The following is a 21,588-nucleotide window of genomic DNA, read 5'->3' on the forward strand; positions in this document are numbered from 1 at the left end:
AGAATCCATCTGATCGTAATACAGATAATTTCTCCTTCAAATGGCACAGGTTTAATGACATAGCATTATATTTCCTTCTCTTTGAATTTAACCATAAACATCCTGGCTTAGTTCTGTAATGAAGAAAACCTAGATAACCATAGCGTTATTATGTACTGTTTACCATTTTAATTTTTATAGTCAACCTACGGAGAAATCTTAAAAGCCTGGAATGAGTCTCTTTCTCGTTTCACTCTTTTGCTCTCAAATACATGTATTTTCTCTATCAGTATAGAAAAATAAACATTTATATTCTATGTACATGTGAATGACACACACAGACATTTCCTTATATAAATCACCTCTGGAAAATCAGTCTACTAGACTGGGCACAGTGGCTCACACTGAATCCCAACACTTTAGGAGGCCAAGGCTGGCAGATTGCTTGAGGCCAGGAGTTCAAGACCAGGCTGGGCAACATGGTGAAACCCCATCTCCATCAAAAAATTTAAAAATTAGCCAGTCGTGATGGTGCACATGTGTAGTCCCAGCTACTTGGGAGGTTGAGGTGGGAGGATCACTTGAGCCTGAGAGGTTGAGGCTGCAGTGAGCCGTGACAGTGCCACTGCACTCCAGCCTGGGCAACAGAGCAAAATATATATATATATATTTGTATATTTTTGTTTGTATATTTTTATTTTATATATTATATATATATATACATATACACACACTTTCTCAATAGAAAAAAAGTCAATGGAACGACTGGACAGAAGGAGTGAGAGACTTCAGAGTGTATAGGTATACTAATTTCCTAATTTTATATAACTAGACCCTGCTTATGATTAATGGTTCAAACTCCAGAAGTTTAGGTATTTAATTTGTAGTTTTAAGGAAACAAAACCAGAAAGAACCCTACAAATAAATTTCACAAAGGAGTGGAACGTAGCCTATATACACTAAATTCCTTTTGGTTTCAGTGGTTAGTACATAAATGTTACTTAAAGTCATTAAATTAAGCAATAGGGGTATAAATGTAGCACTACTGAGGTAACTAACTTTTTTGAGGAGGTGGGAGTGAGAAGGGAGCCCAAGAGATGCCAATTGCTCCCAGGAAGGGGCATGAGGTCTTTAGAGGCAGCTCTCTTGAAAGGGAAGCAAGCCCTTCTGGCTGAGCAGCTGGAGGAGAGAACACTGCAGTCCCGGGGTGGGGCTCTGTGTGATGGACCCCAGCCTCCACTACAGGGAGTGGCTGGATTGGTAATACCTCCGACTTCACAGAAAGGGAATTCAATCATTGGGTTTTGTTGTACGTAGATTTTCTATGTTATTTGGTAGCTATCAGGTGTTTCTCGTTTATTCAGGCAACCTACAGAATGGGAGAAAATTTTTGCAATCTACTCATCTGACAAAGGGCTAATATCCAGAATCTACAAAGAACTCAAACAAATATACAAGAAAAAAACAAACAACCCCATCAAAAAGTGGGCAAAGGATATGAACAGACATTTCTCAAAAGAAGACATTCATACAGCCAACAGACACATGAAAAAATGTTCATCATCACTCGCCATCAGAGAAATGCAAATCAAAACCACAATGAGATACCATCTCACACCAGTTAGAATGGCAATCATTAAGAAGTCAGGAAACAACAGGTGTTGGAGAGGATGTGGAGAAATAGGAACACTTTTACACTGTTGGTGGGATTGTAAACTAGTTCAACCATTATGGAAAACAGTATGGCAATTCCTCAAGGATCTAGAACTAGATGTACCATATGACCCAGCCATCCCACTACTGGGTATATACCCAAAGGATTATAAATTATTCTACTACAAAGACACATGCACACGTATGTTTATTGCGGCACTATTCACAATAGCAAAGACTTGGAATCAACCCAAATGTCCATCTGTGACAGACTGGATTAAGAAAATGTGGCACATATACACCATGGAATACTATGCAGCCATAAAAAAGGATGAGTTTGCGTCCTTTGTAGGGACATGGATGCAGCTGGAAACCATCATTCTTAGCAAACTATCACAAGAACAGAAAACCAAACACCGCATGTTCTCACTCATAGGTGGGAACTGAACAATGAGATCACTTGGACTCGGGAAGGGGAACATCACACACCGGGGCCTATCATGGGGAGGGGGGAGGGGGGAGGGATTGCATTGGGAGTTATACCTGATATAAATGATGAATTGATGGGTGCTGACGAGTTGATGGGTACAGCACACCAACATGGCACAAGTATACATATGTAACAAACCTGCACGTTATGCACATGTACCCTAGAACTTAAAGTATAATAAATATATATATATATATATATATATATTGCTGTTAGAAATAGCACAGAAATGTTTTCAAATCATTCTTTCTAGCATTAGTATCTTTTTGCAATAGACTCTGTGAAGCCATAAGCAATTAGGACATATTTGCTTAAACTCTTCTAAAACATAAGGCATATTTCTCTTCTTATGCAAAATGAACCTTTTGAAATGTGTGAGTCATCTCTCCTAATTACAAATTCTGTTAAATTTATTCTACTTCTACTCTATCATAAAATAGTAAGCTATGTTTAATTCCACAACTTTTTGCCTATAGGTTATAAATACAGTATGATTTTATTAATTCTGTTTCTACTAAATTGGATTTATAATTATTATAACAGAAGAGTTGACATTCATTTTATTCCATGATTTTAGAACACCTTTGTAGTTTTAAAAATACACATTCATAAAATTTTCAACAATTACAGGAAAGTATAAAGAATAAGACAATCACATCAAAGAGAATCACTCAGAAGTAACTGGTGTTAACATCACTCTAGATTCTCTCTCTTTACGGATGCATAGGTGGATGGATAGAGAGAGAGAATGAGCGAGAAAGACAATAGAAAAATACTTAAGTGGAATTACATTCATGTACTGCTTTACAGAATCACTTATTTTTACAACAGAGTAATGATTATATGTCAAATTTGTAAAATATTTGTGACAATAATCTAGTCACTTCGTTTCTCATTAAAATCATTGTGCTTATGACCTGTGAGCTTTTTCCAGTTTAATTTAAAACAATCTGAATTATTTGTGTAAATGTTTATAATAAAGCCATAACATATTAAGCATTTACAATGTATCAGGCATCACATTCACTACTTTTAAAATGATCATCTCATTCAGTGTTTCCAATACAACCATAAAACTTTAGTCCTAACAGAAAGGTTAAGCCACGTGTTCCAGACCCCAGACTGGATCTACACCCAGGCATTTCGAGTCTTAAGCACTACAAAATTCATAATCCTCTCATCAAAATAACCCACTTACAGGGCCAAGCAATTAATATTTTTTTCTTATTTGAAGGGTCTTAAATTCACAATATCCTGGCAAATTCAGTAAATACTTACTAAGAATCTAGTAGCTATGAGGCACTGATAAATTTTTTAAAAAGGAAAAGCAAAGAAATGTTTGTGGAAGGGATCTTATGAAAGAACAAATAACCATAGAAAGCTGCTCGTATATTTCTGTAATGTTTATATTTACTGATTAGAAAATGTGGTTTATTTCTTGCCTGTCCTTTTTTCCCCCACACATATGTAAATATGCATTTTTTAAAATAAAACTGAGAACAGAGTTTCTATTCCATTCTGTAGTCTACTTCTTTTTCATATAACATTATAGATTTGCATTTCCCATGTCATTAAACATAATCTTAAAAAATAATTCTTAGCTCTTTGGATGTAATTTTAACGGGTACATTCTACCATACAGTTGAGCCACAAAATATTTTTATTACTCCCAATTGTTTAATGTTTATGCTTTACCTTTTTTCTATTATAAAACAATATCTTTAATAAATTGCAGGAGAGTCCTAGGGCAGAAATAATTCAACTTTTTCAATTATTTGAGAAAAGAGGAGGAAAATATATTCAAGCAAAGAGGCTGATACTTAGAATCCCAAACTCATCTCCAAAATATGACTTTCAAGCTTAGCTAGTGTCCTCTCCTTGTTCATACTTGTATGAAGTGAAAATTTCATTTGCTTCTTTAAAATCTTTCCTATTCAATATATTTTAACTTTTTCTGTTAGTGTGTTTGCTTGTTTATCTTGTGTGAAAGTCACCTTTGCTTTGACATTGTAAATAACCAATTAGAGATTTTCTAAATTTATAGGTTAAAAAAGTTGGTTTTGTTTTGTTTTTTTGAGACGGAGTCTCACTCTATTGCCCAGGCTGGAGTGCAGAGGCACGATCTTGGCTCACTGTAACCTCCGCCTCCCTGGTTCAAGCGATTCTCCTGTCTCAGCCTCCCTAGTAGCTGGGATTACAGGTACCCGCCATCATGCCTAGCTAATTTTTGTATTTTTAGTAGAGACAAGGTTTCGCCATGTTGGACAGGCTGGTCTCAAACTCCTGACCTCAGGTGATCCGTCCACCTCGGCCTCCCAAAGTGCTGGGATTACAGGCATGAGCCACCACACCTGGACCTTTCCCATTATTCTATGCCTTGGTTGTTATCCAATGAATACAGGAAGATTCATACAGCATCCGTCTATATCCAATTGTCCAGTCTGAGAGTTGAACCATCATTGCTGAATAAATTTTCAAGCTTTGGTTTAGAAAATTCAAGCACTTCCAGCTGAGGTCTATTTCTTTTAAACTGATGTGATCCTAATAGTTTTGGTTGTTTTCTTTCCCTTAGCAGAGGGAAATAGTTCAGTGGCTTAATTTTCATGCTTTCATGGATTCAAAATAAATAATAAAAGTATCCAAAGGCAATAAATTATTCATCATGTTGCTTAATCTTAAATCCCTGGTTAATTTTTCCTATAATTTCCACGTATACTTTTTCCTGCTCCATAATACTTCAGATACCAGTTAATAAATGTGTGTGCTGGCACGTTGATTGCTGGGTTTAAATGCATGAATATGTTTATCAAATCCAAGGGACTAATTACTATAAGCTTTCTAGTGCATTGAGGAGTATTTTGCTGGGAATTGAATATTAAAAATGCAAAAGATCTCTCTATGCAAAATGTAAACTGATTTATTCTCATAAGAAAAGAGAGTATAAGCTGAAAGAAAATTGGCCAAAGAAAGGAAATATATTCTAATTGGCTTCCTTGAATCTGCTTTGGTTTTCCTTCTCAATAAAGAGTTGGAAGAAAAGACATTTAAAGTAGCATGTGCAGAAAGACCAAAAACAATCACATGATACTGAAAATGCTTCTGGAATTCCTCAGACTATATTTTGGAGTCAGCCATTATTGCTCTAACTATTTGGGTAAACCAGTAGTAACCAATAAACATTGAGTATGACTCCTCATGTATGAAAACCTATCACTCATGGGTCAGTTAATTCAGAACATTTACCCCAAGACTTCTACCATTGTATGTATGAAACTTCCAATGGGTACAAACAGCAAGATTATCAGTTTTGTTAAATGCTGTCTGGTGTTTAAAGGATGCGATTTGGTTTATGGCATATCATGATCATGTATAAAAGCAATCACAAGCTGAGGGAGCATTTGTATTTGACAACATAGGTCCAGTTTTTATCAGGTACACGCACTTTTGCTATTAGTACTAGGTATAGGCCTCAGAGATCATTATGTTCAGTGGTTTTTGAATGTATTTCCTGGAGCCCTGGGGAACTTTCATGAAGTGTTGTGGATGACATGGGGAAAGAAAAGATTAGGCAGGCCTTCACCACCTTGCAACCAAAGTTGCTCAGCTTTCACTTGTCTTATAAATTGAGAAAAAAATTAAAATTATATTTGAAAAAGAAAATTATCTCATCCAACAACTTCCTTTTTCAGATGAGAAAATTAAGTACCAGACAGATTGTTTATCCACCTCTACAATTCTGTTTCTATGATCAGATGTAGTGCCCAACTCTTACCTAACCTAGCCCATTTTTAAAACCACTTACACACTTTCGGGAGCCTACTTGGGATTGGAAATTTCCAGAAGTCAGATTATTTGGGGGCAACTTTTCTTTTATAAATTGCTAGATGCAACTGCAAAGTGAAGCTTGGAGGGAATTACCAGCAGGGGAAAATTTTATTTCAATGATCCAACTACCCTTTTCTGTGCTCCAGGGATCTTGGCTAGGTCTATGACCTTGAGCAAATTATTAAGCTTTAATGTCTTCATTTTTTAAATGACAATAATGTGATATGAACGAATTAAGACAATAAAATATCATTTCATCAGACCACATCAAGTCTGAAAACTGACCATGTCAGGTGTTGCTGAGAAGACAGGAAGATAAGAATACCCCAGCACAGCTCATGGAAGGGTAACTTGATCTAACCTTTGTAAAACAGTTTGGTAAACACTGGCAGAATTGAAAACGTATGTGTCTCATAAGCCAGAGATACAGATAATAGTTATACGTACCTACATATCCTATGAATACATATAGGAGGATGTTCATTATGTCTTAAAGTAGAAAATCCAAAATAAATGCCTACTCACAGGGCAATGGAAAACTCATGGTGTATTCCTATGATAAAATATTATATAGTAGCTAAAATAAATGAACTAGAGCTATTTTTATCAATATATATAGCAGAGTGACCATGATATACAAGTCATTTAATCCTTTTGGTTCTTCATTAGAAATTGGTGGTAATAACAGTAAATTATCTCATAGAGTTGTTATGGAGATTAAAGGAATTAATACACAGAGCAGTTACATAAAGCTCTTTTAACGTGTTTGTTCTTGATACCATACACTTGAAAAATGTTACATTAAAAATGAAAGTAGTGGCCAGGCGTGGTGGTTCATGCCTGTAATCCCAGCACATTGGGAGGCCAAAGCAGGTGGATCACCTGAGGTCAGGAGTTCGAGACCAGCCTGGCCAACATGGGAAAACCCCATCTCTACTAAAAAATACAAAAATGATCTGGGTGCAGTGGCAGGTGCCTGTAATTCCAGCTACTCAGGAGGCAGAGGTTGCAGTGAGCTGAGATTGTGCCATTGCACTCCACTCTGGGAGACAGAACAAGACTCCCTCTCAAAAAATAAAAAATAAAAAGAAAGTAGCAGAGACACCCCAAGTATTATCTAGTTTTTCTATATTCTGGACATGTATTAATTTTCAGAGTTTGGAACAAGAAATTCTCAGGAATTCCTAAAATCATGATCTATTCTATGTTTTATTAAATTTTTTTAGACATTTAAAATAAGTAGCCACAAGAAGAGACTGAATTGTTTTTATGTAATAGGGTTATAGTAAACGTTTCAGAAGTGTCTTGTAAAAAAAAAAATACAGAGTTTACTATTAACCCCTTTTGCGACACAAATATATTTCAATGCCATAAAATGATCTCTATATGTTATATTTTCTTTTCTTTTTTTTTTTTTTTTTTTTTTTTTGAGATGGAGTCTCACACTAGCACCTAGGCTGGAGTGCAGTGGCACCATCTTGGCTCATTGCAACCTCCACCTCCCAGGTTCAAGCGATTCTCCTGCCTCAGCCTCCCTAGTAGCTGGGATTACAGGCACCCGCCATCATGCCTGGCTAATTTTTGTATTTTTAGTAGAAATGGGGTTTCGCCATGTTGGCCAGGCTGGTCTCAAACTCCTGACCCTCAGGTGATTCATCCACCTTGGCCTCCCAAAGTGCTGGGATTACAGGCGTGAGCCACCGTGCTTGGCCCTGTTACACGTATTTGATAGAAAAAAATGTTTTTGAAAAGGACATTGACACAAAAAATACCAATGAAAGTCATTTTCAAATAAAAGATAAATATTCCACATGCAAAATAAAATGTTTTCATTTTGTGTTGACACTGGTTAAATTTTAAGAGCGTGTTTGTAGAAGAAACAGCACCTTCAAACTCGACTTTAGGGTACAGATTGCTAAATGTGAACTAATTTCCTTTGTTAACAAGGAGGACATTTCATAAATATTTGTCCAGGATTCATATAGTAGAAAACATCACCAAACATTGTTGGACAGTATTCAAATTGCATTTAAATCTCCTAGCAAAGTAAACAGCATTACACAGAATTATATACCAATATTGACAATTTAAGGACTTTTGCTTCCAAAATTTGCTATTCCTTCGAATGCAAGATTTATAAGATTAATCTAAAGATTTATCTGAAGTATAAACCTCATAAGATTTATCGAAAGTACACTATGCATATAAATTTCTAGATATTTATTTTATTCGTAAGACTAACTCACTGCTATAGCAGATAGAACCATGAACACACACTTTTAATATGGCCACAGTTGCAAGCAAGACTGTCTTACGAGCTTGGGACTATGGGTGTTTTGTTGTTTTGTTTGTTTTGGTTTTGAGACGGTGTCTTGCTCTGTCGCCCAGGCTGAAGTGTAGTAGAACAATCATAGCTCACTGCAGTTTTGAGCTTCTGGGTTCAAGGGATCTTCCCTTATCAGCTTCCTAAGTAGCAAGGAAGGATTATAGGATATGCCACCATTCCCAGCTATTTATTTTTATTTATTTTTACTTTTTTGTGGGGATGCAGTCTAGCTCTATTGCCCAGGCTGGTCTCGAACTCCTGGTCTCAAGCTATCCTCCCACCTTGGGCTCCCAAAAGCATGAGACACTATTTGGCCTGTGACTACTTCTTTCATATACACTCTTATCCTGGTTCCTGAAGCGATCAGCAGCTCTGCTTGTCAGTGTTTTCTGCCTTCTACTTGACCTTAGTGAATTCCTTCCAACCAGCAATACCTCTATGTTGATCAAGTTTTAATTCCTGTAGGAGAGCTTATAATACTTCTTCCCATTTTCCCAATTTCTCAATTTTTTTCTCAAGATTTGGGATTTGCAAAAATGATTTAAAAAAAAAAAAAAAAACAACAAAAAAAAAAAAAAAAAACACTGGAAGGGAATTCCCACATGGAAATTCCCACAGTATGAAATATGGACTGAAGAGAAACCATAGTCCTGTGATTACTACTAAGAAGGGGTAGAAGGATGAGTATAAAAGAAGCTTAAATTGTATCTGCAATTGGCTATCTTTTATGAAAAACTCAAAAAAAAAATAAAATTATGTCTTCTCTGGTTAAGTTTAGACGTATGCTTGATAATTTTACTTTCTTGAGCTTTACAAAAATCTTTCCAAAGGAATCACCTGGGTTGTTGATAATGACGACTCCTGGGCTCTACTGCCAAAGGTGCTGGTTCAGTGGGTCTTGGGTGAAGACTAGGAATTTTCATTTTCACTGACTGCCCCAGAGGATTGTGGGGAAGATGGTACAAAACGAAACTTGGGTGAACGTTGAGCAAGTCCAGGGAAACCCAGATGTAAACCAGAGGTACTGCAGAGAATCCTAAGTCATGCCAAACTGAATTTGCAAATCGCAATCTGAAGCCAAAGGAACAGGCAACAGGAGAGACTGGATGCTTTTGCCCTGGATCTGTGTGGTAGAAAAGACCTCCTGATTATCATTACATCTCACTGGGTAGATGCCTATCACATCTCAGGAGGACTGGCACTGCTGTTATTGTGCCAGCTGACACCCACAGCTATTCATTAGTTTCAATGAAGTCAAGGCTAGATGGGCAGGTGATGAAAGACAGAAGATGAAGATCTATACTGAAGGGGCAAATGAAAAGAATTTCCAAAGTCCTTCTTTATAAAAAGGAAAATTCCTAATCACATTCATACATCGTCTTCCTTTATGGATGTGCTTAAAAGGCACTATCTGACCTCATTGCATTTCTTCTAAAGCCTTTTCCTTGTGCTTTTTGTTTTCCAATTGTTTTGCAATCATGAATCAGTTAATAATTACTAGTTTCAAACCCTCATTATAAAGCAATGTCAACATCCTTGTTTCTCTTGATTACTTGATTTAAAATCTTTAAACTCAGTACCATTAGTTAGTCCATATGCTAATATTTGAGAAATATTTATGCCATGAGAAATTTATGTATGTTTTATGATTCCACTAAGCCCAGCAGGAAGCAAGCTTCAGGGCTCGTGATGATTAAGAGAAAATAAATCCAGATTCCTGTATTCTAAAACGAATGTACATTCTTTTCATTCTCTCTGCGGGAAAATGGGATCCTAATAAAACGAAGCACAAATACCTGGAGTTCTTTATGTTCTCAGAAAAATCCTGGTTTCTGAATCAATATCTTGTCTTCTGACAACACAGCCACCGAAAACATGCTGAACTTGATCTAAGTTTCTGCCTTCTGAGCCTAAACTTTTCTCTTTCCCTCCATCTCCTTCTGGCTTTTGATTTCTGATGCCAGTCTAAAGGAGTACTTCCCTTCCCAAATGCAACTAATGAGGCTCGTTATCCCAATCCAAACTACACCATGTGGAAATTATTTGGATATTTATCCAAGCGCCATGAAGTGGGATGCCATCTGCACAGGGGGTTTCACAGCCTGTTGCTCTGACGTTATAAACAGTGCCACAAGCTGCTATGGTGGCATATTGGGCTATACCAGCTAGATATACAAACTTGCAGTTATAAAAACTTCTTTGATTGAAAACTTTTTAAATATTGTCCCTGATGGCTTCCAACTGACAAAGACATCTGCCTAACAGCACCTGAAACACGATTTTCTCACTTCCCACTTAAACTCAGTGTTGGTAGTTAACATTTACAATTAAGTCTATTGGATAGCCCAATACCAAAATCCACGTGGTCTCTGCCCTAACTCTAAGGTAGGTGGATCGAGATGCTGACTCTCATGCTGAATTGAGGCGCTTTATGAAACACAGGCAGCATGAATTAAGGTAAAAAGACATGTCGATTTTCCTTGCTGCCTGCTCCCTGACTCAAGCATTCTAAAGTTGACGACAATCAAAACCCGGGCAATCATCCTTCAACTGCATGAGACTACTGTTCTGTGAGACAGATGAAGCACCGAACTCATGACCCTGACCCTATCCTCATCTTTTTGCTGTACATTGACAGCTAGCATATTCTAGAATGCAACAGGTGGCAGCACATGTCACCGTGCAAGAGCAGTGGAAAGAGACATGGAAATGGACACAATAAACTGCACCTGTTTACAAGAAACGAGCTCTACATGGAGGTGAAGAAAAAAGCCTGCTAGAAATCCTGGAATTAATCCATGATGTAGATTATTTCAGCAAGAAAACAGTGGGTGTAAGAAAAGATGGCATTTCATAAGTAGAATCAAATTAGATAAAAGTGAATTGCATATGTTATTCATTAATTTGCATCACAACCATACGGCTTAAGCACTGTGGGCCGGGAAAGTTAATTTATCTTCTAAAGTATAGTGGGGGCCAGGCATGGTGTCTCACACCTGTAATCTCAGCACCTTGGGAGGCCGGGGCAGGCTGATTGCTTGAGGTCAGGAGTTTGAGAGTTCAAGACCAGCCTGGCCAACATGGAGCAAACCCCATCTCCACTAAAAATACAAAAATTACCCAGACATGGTGGTGCACACCCATAGCCCCAGCTATTGAGGAGGCTGAGGCCTAAGAATCACCTGAACCCAGGAACTGGAGGTTGCAATAAGCTGAGATCGCACCACTGCATTCCAGCCTGGGCGACAGAGCAAGACTCTGCCTCAAAAACATAAAATGAATAAAGTGTAGGAGGATCTAGCCCCCAAATGCTTTTAGCCCTTATTCAATCATTCCATCATTTAGCCCTTATTTATTGCATGCCTATGAAGGTATGGTCCTGTGGCAAATACCAAGCCAGATCAGAGACTGGCAGTGTGCATGTCACTACATGCTGACGACCTCCCCTAAAATCACAAATAACCAAACTGCCATTTAAAACAATTTAAGTGATCAGAGAGAAGTAGAGAGAAAGTGTCGCAAGCATTCACAGAAAGGAAAAGGGCACTTCAAGGGAAGAGAATTGAAAACAGCTTCCTAGGAGTTTGAGCTGAGTCCTTAATTATAAGGCTAGGAATAAGTGGAGGTGTAGAAGAAGAGCTAAAGCATTGACAAGAGCCAAGATAAAGAGCAGAAAAGGAACAGAGAATACAATTGTAGAGGGAAGGGTGGTGCACAGACATAGAAGGCCTTGAATACTCAATGAAGGAGTCCGGAGATATTTTTTCCACTTAGAAAGGCACTGATGATTCTTGAACAACAGACTGAAAGTATCAAAACTGGGCATTAAGGGTCAATTAAAAGCAGACTGTAAATTGGATTGGAAGGGGGATTGAAGGAAAGCAGGGAAAAAGTTTATTGAAGTAGCCCAATTCATTAAGGAAAGCCTGATTTGTGATCACGTTACATTTTACAGATGAGGAACTAAAACACACAGAAGTTAGGTAACACCTCAAAGTTCACTGCAGCCCTACTCACAACAGCCAAGATGCGATAACAACTGCATTAGTTTGTTTTCATGCTGCTGATAAAGACATATCTGAGACTGGGAAGAAAAAGAGGTTTAATTGGACTTACAGTTCCACACGGCTGGGGAAGCCTCAGAATCATGGTAGGAGGTGAAAGGCACTTCTTACATGGCAGCAGCAAGAGAAAAATGAGGAAGAAGCAAAAGCAGAAACCCATGATAAACTCATCAGATCTCATGAGACTTATTAAACGATCCCAAGAAAAGCATGGAAAGACTGGCCCCCATGATTCAATTACCGCCACCTGGGTCCCTCCCGCAACACGTGGGAATTCTGGAAGACACAATTCAAGTGGAGACTTGGGTGGGGACACAGCCATACCACATCAACAATCTAAATGTCTATCGATGGATAAATAACAAAAAAGTGTAAAACACATCAAATAGGATATTGTTCAGCCTTGTTTTAAAAAAAAGGAGGAAGTCTTGCCATACTGATAACATGGTTAAACCTGAAGGATGTTATGCTAAGCAAAATGGGCCAGGAAAGAATACTGTAGGATACCACTTTTATGAGTTATCTAAAATAGTTAACACTCATGGAATCAGAGTAAAATGGTGGTTACCAGAAACTGAGGTCGGCGGGGGGAATAGGAAATTGCTGATCAACTGACAAAGTTTCCATTATGCAAGATAAGTAAGTTCTAGTTATCTTCCGTACAATCTCGTGCCTATAGTTAACATTTCTGCATTTTACACTGAAAACATTGTTAAGAAGGCAAATCTCATGCTGTGTTCTTATCATAAAAGAAAATAAAGAAAAAGGAAAAAAAGGAAAAGAAAATAAGTAACATGTTAAAAGTCACACGGCTGGTTAGCAACAGAGCCATGACTCAAGTCCTGGAATATGCATCTCCAGAGTCCATGCTCTTAACCACTCTGCTATATGGTGTCTCAGTATTAAGACTTTTCAGTAATATAACTCTTCTTGCAAACCATTCCAAAAGCTAAAAGTATATAGTAATGACATGACATTTAATTTTTAAAAATTTAAGACAATAAAATTAAAATGTGAACAATCTAAAATCCTATAAGCAAGAATGCAGACATTAATTTTGAAACATCCATTCCATGGACATTAAAATGATGTTTCATAGAATAGCAGCACAGGAATAGTTTCATAATGTGTTAAGTGAAAAAATTAGATAAACTACACCTACATGTATAGAGGATAAACACAGCAATAATTTATACAAAAATATTTACAGTTGTTCCTATCTTGAAGAATTTAAAGAGATTTTATTATCTTTATTTTCTGCCTGTATGATTTTTCTACTTAACTTCTGCAATAAAACTGCATAATTTGCAAATGTTAAATAACCAATTTGCTCAGGTTTTTACCTCTCATACATATGTCTTATGTATTCAGAGCCTCGCGGCTTCATGTTTAGTTTAATATATTTGAGCACCAAGCAGGTTCCAGACCCTGTGCTAAGCATCAGATTTATAACTGTGAATAAGACAAATAGAATCTGAACCTTACTACCCAGTGGAGAATAAATTAAAATGTAATTGTTACTTCAAAAAGAAAATGATAGGATGCTATGAGAGTACTAAGCACAGAGAAGGACTGGCTGAGGAAAGAAGTTCAAGGTGAAAAGCAGACATGAAATAAAGTGTGAGATAAGAGTATTCCAGAAAGACGAAGAGCATGCGTGCCGTCCTTAGGGAGTCTGGAGGTGGGACAAAAAGATAACGATTCTGGGAAGACACTGGAGATGAAGGCAGTGTGGAAGATGGAGGGTTTTGGAGAGATGTTCATTACTGTGGACTTCATCTTGAAGGTAATGGAAAACTGCTGTTGTACTGGGGAGGTATGGAGTAGAAGGCTTTTCTTGAAAGGATGGTGGCTTGGAGAAGGAGAGTGGCAATAGGAGAGAAGCAGATGTGTCAGGAGTATTTAAGAATTAGAACAGGACTTAATTGGATGTGGTTGTCAGAAAACTGCCAAAGACGACTCCCTAACATCTGACTTCCACTGGATAGAATGGTTGCAATTTACTCAACTAGAAGGTGCTGGGGGTGGAAGAGACTAGCAAAGACTGAAACAGAACCTTCACCCCTGAAATCTAAACTAGTTTGACAAAATTCTGATGTCTATGCTTCCTAATGCAAAATTAAGCTGGCAGAATTGGCAGAATAAGTCCTGAGAGCGAGTGAGTGGCTTTCAGAAGTCCTTATAAGATAAATGATCTCTTGACAGCTGGAATTTGAAAAGAAATACATAATTCCAACCATTTAAACAAACAATGAGATAAGCAAAGCTTACCATCATGTTACCAACTAGAGTGTTGTCCAGACATATAGCAGCTGCCTCTTTCTGCATCAGTTCTAACTAGAATCCAGAGCTACACACCTTAGCTCAGTTATGGTAGTACAGTAAGCCACTTGCTTTTCAGAACTTGCCAACAGTGTTATTCTCCAAGCTGGAGTTAGTTTTTATCTTATTAGTAAGGAGCTTTAAATATATTTTTTGTTTTCAAATATTTTTATAATATTTACTGTATTAGCCTATTTTCACACTGCTGTAAACAACTGCCCAAGACTGGGTAGTTTACGAAGGAAAGAGATTTAATTGACTCACAGTTCAGCATGGCTGGGGAGGTCTCAGGACACTTACAATCACGGCTTAAAGTGAAGGGGAAGCAAGGCATCTTCCTCACAAGGTGGCCAGAAAGAGAAGTACTAAGCAAAGGCCCAAGAGCCGCTGATAAAACCATCAGATCTCGTGAGAACTCACTATCACTAGACCAGCATGGGGGAAACTGCCCCCATGATTCAATTACCTCCACCTGGTCTCTCCCTTGACACCTGGGGATTATAAGGATTATGGGGATTACAATTCAAGACAAGATTTGGGTGGGGTCACAAAGCATAACCATATCGAATTCTTTCTAAATAGACTATTTTATGATATCATTGTCTGAAGGGTTCTCCAATGATTAACTGGATACTTAGATTGGAACCTTATAACTACTGAACAGGCAGATCAGGAAGACCATGTGGAAAAGGCAGAGTTTGCAAAATTAAAATGCTTACAGAGTAAGGCAAGCTATATGATGACTAAAGTAGGCTAAATATAGAGGGGAGAGGCAATACAAGCACAATGTTAAATGGTGAATAACACACTGGCTCATAGTTGGTAACACATTAGGCAGTCACAGAGACTGTAGTATTATGGGGTAGGCACGTCCTATCTGAAAGCAAAATAGCTCCTCAGCTGATTATTACCATAAAGGAATATGCGACTTAAGTTGTCAGCTGTTTTCACTTTATCTTCAATTTTATGTGAGTCTTCTGATTTGTACATGTTATCAATTAATTCTACTTTTAAAGAATGTGTAAACCAATAAAAAAAAGTCTATCATAGGCTGTCAATGTGCAATAGTGATAGAAAAAAAGCAAGTTTGCCAATATTTCTCAGTCACATCTTAGCTGAAAGAAGTGGTCCCTTCTGCCATGAATATCTGTAATGTCTGACGTTCTCATTTCCAAAGGAACCACCTTTTCCCACATGCCCCTGCCAGGAGGAGACACTGGAGAAACTAAAACTGAAATATATTATTTTTGCAAGACACAAGGCTAAAAAATACCTGTGGCATTGCCAATCTTTGTAGATGAATTGTAAGTGAACCAAATCCATTTTCTAAATTATATTTCAGTGTTTGTTAGGCAACAGCACAAGACAAGACAAAATGGAAAATTCAGTCCCTGCCCAAGGGGCATGAAGCCTACACAAGGAAGACAAAACATTCCTGAAATAAAAACACCAGCTGGGAAGGAGGCATAATTAATGAAATAGCGCCAAGATTATTGTCTCGCTGCAATTACCATGTGTTTCTGATACTTCAAAAGAGACTGATGACTTGTGATGAAGGGGATAGACCAGGGACTCACACCCCCTGCATTCTGCATAGGATGGAAATGGAGTGTAAAGCTCTCATATGCTGCAGTGTCTCACTTCTATCAACAAAATGCAGCAAGTAAAACTAACTGATTTGCAAAGCACTGTAATAGTCCTTAATGTTAGTCCTTGGACAATTACACAGTTGCCTTGACCTTTACAGAAAATTAATAGCATTAAATTGCCTTATGTCTTCCAGGTACACCCAAATTTATTTTCTAAATAATTTTGCTATTGTTGTCTGACTTTTTAAAGACTTTATAAAGGGCTAGGGAAAATCGATGGGAAATATGTACCATAAATGATATCGTATGATCCCAATTTTTGATTTTACAAAATGTATGGAGGCAAAGAAAAAAGGACTGGGAAGAAATAAACCAACACGCACTGGCGATCTCTGGGTAATCTCAGGTGATTGTTATTATAACAGCATCTCAGGTGATTGTTATTATAGCAGTAAGCAGAAACTAACCATATTTTCTCAGTAATGCTCCCACAAATCCCTCTGTGACTTTATTGTGCCCTGCCCTTTAGTTCAAATTTCAAAGAGTTCCTGTAATTTTTTCTGGTTTATCTTAAATTACAAAGAAATGGTCTCTTTTTCCAAATAATAAAAAGTGTAGTCTAATCTAAGGATCACACACCACTGTCAGGTGTAATATTAAAACTCCAAATTCTTATCCAATTTGTGTCACTTTTCCTGTAGTGAGGAATAATGCTTGAGCCCACTTTAGACTAAAGATGCTACAGTGGAAAAAAGATAACATCTTAGCTTCTCTCTTTCTCACTTTGCATCCTCCACCATTTGCTAGCAGAAAGGTATGGCCTCTCCAGAGATGGATGAGGGTAAAAAGGTGAACAGATGTAAAGGTGTAGGGACAATGTTCGTTGTTTTTGATTGTTTGTTGGTTGGTTGGTTTTGGGTTTTTTTGTTTTGTTTTGTTTTGTTTTGTTTTGTTTTGTTTTTGACATGGAGTCCCACTCTATCTCCCAGGCTGGAGTGCAATGGCGTGTTCTCAGCTCATTGCAAGCTCTGCCTCCCGGATTCAAGCGATTCTCCTGCCTCAGCCTCCTGAGTAACTGGGATTTCAGGCACCCACCACCACGCCCAGCTAATTTTTGTATTTTTAGTGGAGATGGGGTTTCACCGTTTTGGCCAGGCTGGTTTCAAACTCCTGACCTCATGAACTGCCTGTCTCGGCCTCCCAAAGTGATGGGATTACAGGTGTGAGCCACTGCACCCGGCCAATTTTTTTTTTTTTTTTTTGTATTTTTAGTAGTGGCGGGGTTTCATCATGTTGGCCAAGATGGTTTCGAACTCCTGACCTCAAGTGATCTGCCGCCTTGGCCTCCCAAAGTGTTAGGGTTACAGGCGTGACCCACCGTGCCCAGTCAGGACAGTCTTCTTTGAATGAGTCATCTGTGATCTGGTGTTTACATTCTTTAGAAATGGCAGTCCAGAACTGACTGTTGGCTTTATAGAGATCTTTTGCAAAATCCTTTGAGAGTCATCTCTGCGCACCTCTAATGATAATTTCCTTTCACATCTTCGCAGCATCTCCTCTGACACACATCGAATATCCTCTGGACACCTGAACTTGCAGCATTCCACGTCCGCGTTGGGGTCACATTGGTTCTTCACATAGTATTCTGGACAGGGTCTATTTTAATATAATTCCAGGCCATTCCTTTCAATGGGACCTACATCTGTTCCACAAGAAACACACACCTTTGTTCTACCTTCAAAGAAAGCACAGCTCACTCTTAGAAACTCAAGTCCATTTCTCATCTTAGGATTTCTCCTGGAAAAAAAATAGACCCCAGTTCCGAGTTCACCAAACACCAGGGAACAAATGTGAATCCCTCCAAGTAGATGTTCTCAAACCCCTTATCTCATTTGGCTGAGGTGAGAAAGAAGCAATTCTTGTATACTCTCAACATGGAAGACCACCCAAGGTTATATGTGTCAAATAACTCCTTCATTTCTTAGTGCATCCTGCATACAGGGTTCACATGGTACTTTAGAATATGAGGTACATGAAATCTACTGTATTATTTGTAGCCTTTGCCGTTTCTGCTGAAACTCAAAGATATAATAAAAAGAGTACCGTTTTAACATGCTGCTGCATTATTCACTCCTGTAGGTTTTTCTCTTTTTTCTCATTTTTCTACATTAACATGAATTATTTGATTATTAAAGGAAAAATGAGTGGTTTTTTTTCTATGAGTATTCAGCGCTAATATTGTGGAAAGAAATTGGCAACAGTTGTATATAGATTGGTTCAACAAAATGTTTAAACATTATTTCTTAACTAAGTCAATCATAGGAAAAGCTCCTTGAAAGTTGTAGTTATAAAAATAGGTACAAGCCTTTCTTAGAATTTTGCCACATGTATAAACAGAACAAAGCAACTCTATTCACATGTCTTTATGCCCACATCATGCCACTTCTCTCCTCTCTCCCTTGTCTCTCTTGTATTAATAATTTAAAGAGTCATGGCAAGAAGATCACAGACTTAACTAAGGGAAGGCTACAAGGCTACCCAGAAAAGGTTTTCAAGAATAGCACATCGTTGGGGAAATCACCATTATCTGCAAGCTTAACCATAGCTCTTCACTCTAGAAATTCAACTTGATGAGGGCAGCCAGAATGTATCAGACTCAGGGTAGCCAAACAAAATTACCTAAGAGTGATATATAAGATATATATGTAGTGGATACACATCTTAGATCACAAACCTAGTTGTTCAAGAAATATTACTTGTGATGTTTCCTATTTGAATTTAGCTTCGATTTTATGACTTCATGCTGCTAAGTGGAGAAATTTAATATTGCTCATTTCATGGTAATCTGTTGATTTTAGGTTTGCTTAATCGAGTCACAGGTGAAGGTGAGATGGTTTACATAATTCTGGGGAAAGACAATCTGGTCTTCTGCTTTCCTTGATGAAACACCCACTGCCCCCACTCCCTGGGGAGGGGGAAGCCTTTCTTACCTCTTCCTCCTCAAACTCCCACTCACCTCCCCAAACACTCACACATTGTCACTAATAGAGATTGGCAGCTACTCCAACTGAATCACTCTGAAAAATAGCCTACATCCAACCTATTTAAGAAAGAAAAATATAAACAAATAAATCAAAGGGGCAAGAAGGCAGAAAAGAAAAAGCGGGCTAAGTGTTACAAAAAGTTGAAAATTTGTTCCATTGCCTATAATTTCAAATGCCATTGATTAACTACTTTGCCATTTTACAGCCTCAGAGACATCGATGTGGATTTAGGGGCTAGTACCAAGAAAGAGCTCACAATCCCCCAAAAAGACAGTGTAGTGTTAACTATGAGCAACTCATCTTTAAAAAAACCTGGGTCTGGTAGAGGATTATTTAATAAATCATAGCCCTGTGCACTAAATGGTGCTTCTGTGGCCTGCAGAAGTTAATTTTTTTTTTTCAAAAGCTTAATAGGCATTCGTCGTATAGCTACTCTGATGGGATCTAGCCCAGAACAATGTTGAACCCAATTCTTCAATAGCACATATTTATTACAGTCCTACAATAGAAAATACCAACTCAGAGCTGAGACTGAGTGTGTTGATGGCTGAGCTCCCAGAGAGCACAAATAGCCACAGGGTGGACGGTAGTAAGTGCCCAAGAGAAGAAAAGATGGAGTGTTATGGGAGCTGAGAGGCAGGTATAGTGTTTCAGGGAAGGGAATTTGGGATGGCCTTCTAGGGGTTTGAGCTAAAACCTAAATGACAGGGATATGGAGGCATTGAAGTAAAGAAGGCTGATCCAAGGGACTGGCATAAGCAAAGGCAAAGAGCAGTAAAGGAAGGGATTGCAGCCTGAAGGAAAAATAAGGTTGGAAAGGTAAGTTGGGGCACAAAGACGGTCTTGAAAATCCACCAAAGTTATTTGGAGGATATTTTGTCTCTGTTTTTCTTACTTTTCTGTACTAGGGGAGTGCTCATGATTATTGAGCAAAGGAATGCAAATATCAGAGCTGTGCTTTAGAAAACAATGGCAAGAAGACTGTAAAATGGATTAGGGGAGGAAATGGAGACAGTGAGAAACAAGCCTACTGAAATAGTCCTAGTGACATCTGCAGACACTCTGGCCTGGGAGTATGTCACCTTTTGCCTTTAATGTTCCTGGCATCCACCACTGCAAGTGCTAAACAAGATGAGGTTAAGTGATTGTACAGAAAGGACAACATTGATTCCTAAAGGTAAATCTTAAACTGGAAGCAAAAGTTAAGATCATCTGACAGGTGAGAAGTTAGGGTCACGAATGATTGAAAGGGTCTTGGAACTTTCTACTCACTAGCGTTTTCAATCCCTCTCTCTCTCTCAAAACAGGCAGAATAATTTAACAGGTACTCTTTCTTTCCTTGTTATCCCACCTACCTGCTCCAGCCTCAGAATATATGCAACAAAGCACAACTTTCATTTACATTTTTTAAGGCACTGAATCGTGTTTTTTTTCTAGACATAGAAAATGTTATTGGCTTACTAAAAGTAATTCAATTAATAACTTGGAAAACTCTGAATATCATTTGTAATTCTATCCCCAGAGATAATCACGTTTAATTTGTATAAGCTTTTTCAGATATAGGAGGATATATGAAATGTATGTTTCTACACTGGTAGATTTATAGACTGAGTAATCTATATTACTAGGTAAACTTTTTATTTGAAGTGATCATACAATCCATTCATTACCTGAAATAAATTCCTGTGCTCTTTTGTTGTCTTAAAATGCTGTCACTGTTGCTTTCACATCTTTCAAAGTCATCTCAAGATTAAAATCTACACTGAAATTAAAGAACTCTGTTTAGCTATCTCTTGGACCACATTACAGTCCCTACTTTAATTAGGTATCATATGTATATAGGACATTTGCTGCAAGGGAGCTGGCAGTCCTCATCAAACTCCAGGAAGTAAATAGGAGCTACTTTTCATCTCAGTGCTCAAATTCATACGTGGAGGCATCCAGCAGTTCATAATGAGCCCAAGGTCACCCGGTACATGAAAAGCAGTCCTGAAAATCAAAGCCAGGATTTTGCAATCTGAAACTTTTCCCTAAGGATGGAAATCTCTTCACGGAATGTTCAGTCTCATAGTTCTGAACCCTTAGAGATAATTTAGTTCAACATCTTGGCTTTGCAAACATGGAAACAAAGGTACTGACAGGTTTCATGACTTTTATGGGTCATAGGGATGGTTAATGACTGATCTTTCCATTGTTTTAAAACTAAACAGTATACAGAATTTTCTGAATACTGAGGGCCAGTGGCAGTATTAAGGGAGATATTTTCAAAATTTGTTTAAAAGTTAATTAAAAACAA

General features: G+C 37.9%; 1 pseudogene; it reads left to right on the forward strand.

Annotated features, from left to right (window-relative positions):
• Positions 1-1,101: 1,101 nt before the first annotated feature.
• Positions 1,102-21,588, forward strand: part of LOC108517971 (alpha-endosulfine pseudogene) — a 72,668-nt pseudogene continuing 52,181 nt past the window's right edge.

Source organism: Rhinopithecus bieti, unplaced genomic scaffold, assembly GCF_001698545.2.
Source record: "Rhinopithecus bieti isolate Rb0 unplaced genomic scaffold, ASM169854v2 scaffold_41905, whole genome shotgun sequence".
Lineage (NCBI taxonomy): Eukaryota > Metazoa > Chordata > Mammalia > Primates > Cercopithecidae > Rhinopithecus > Rhinopithecus bieti.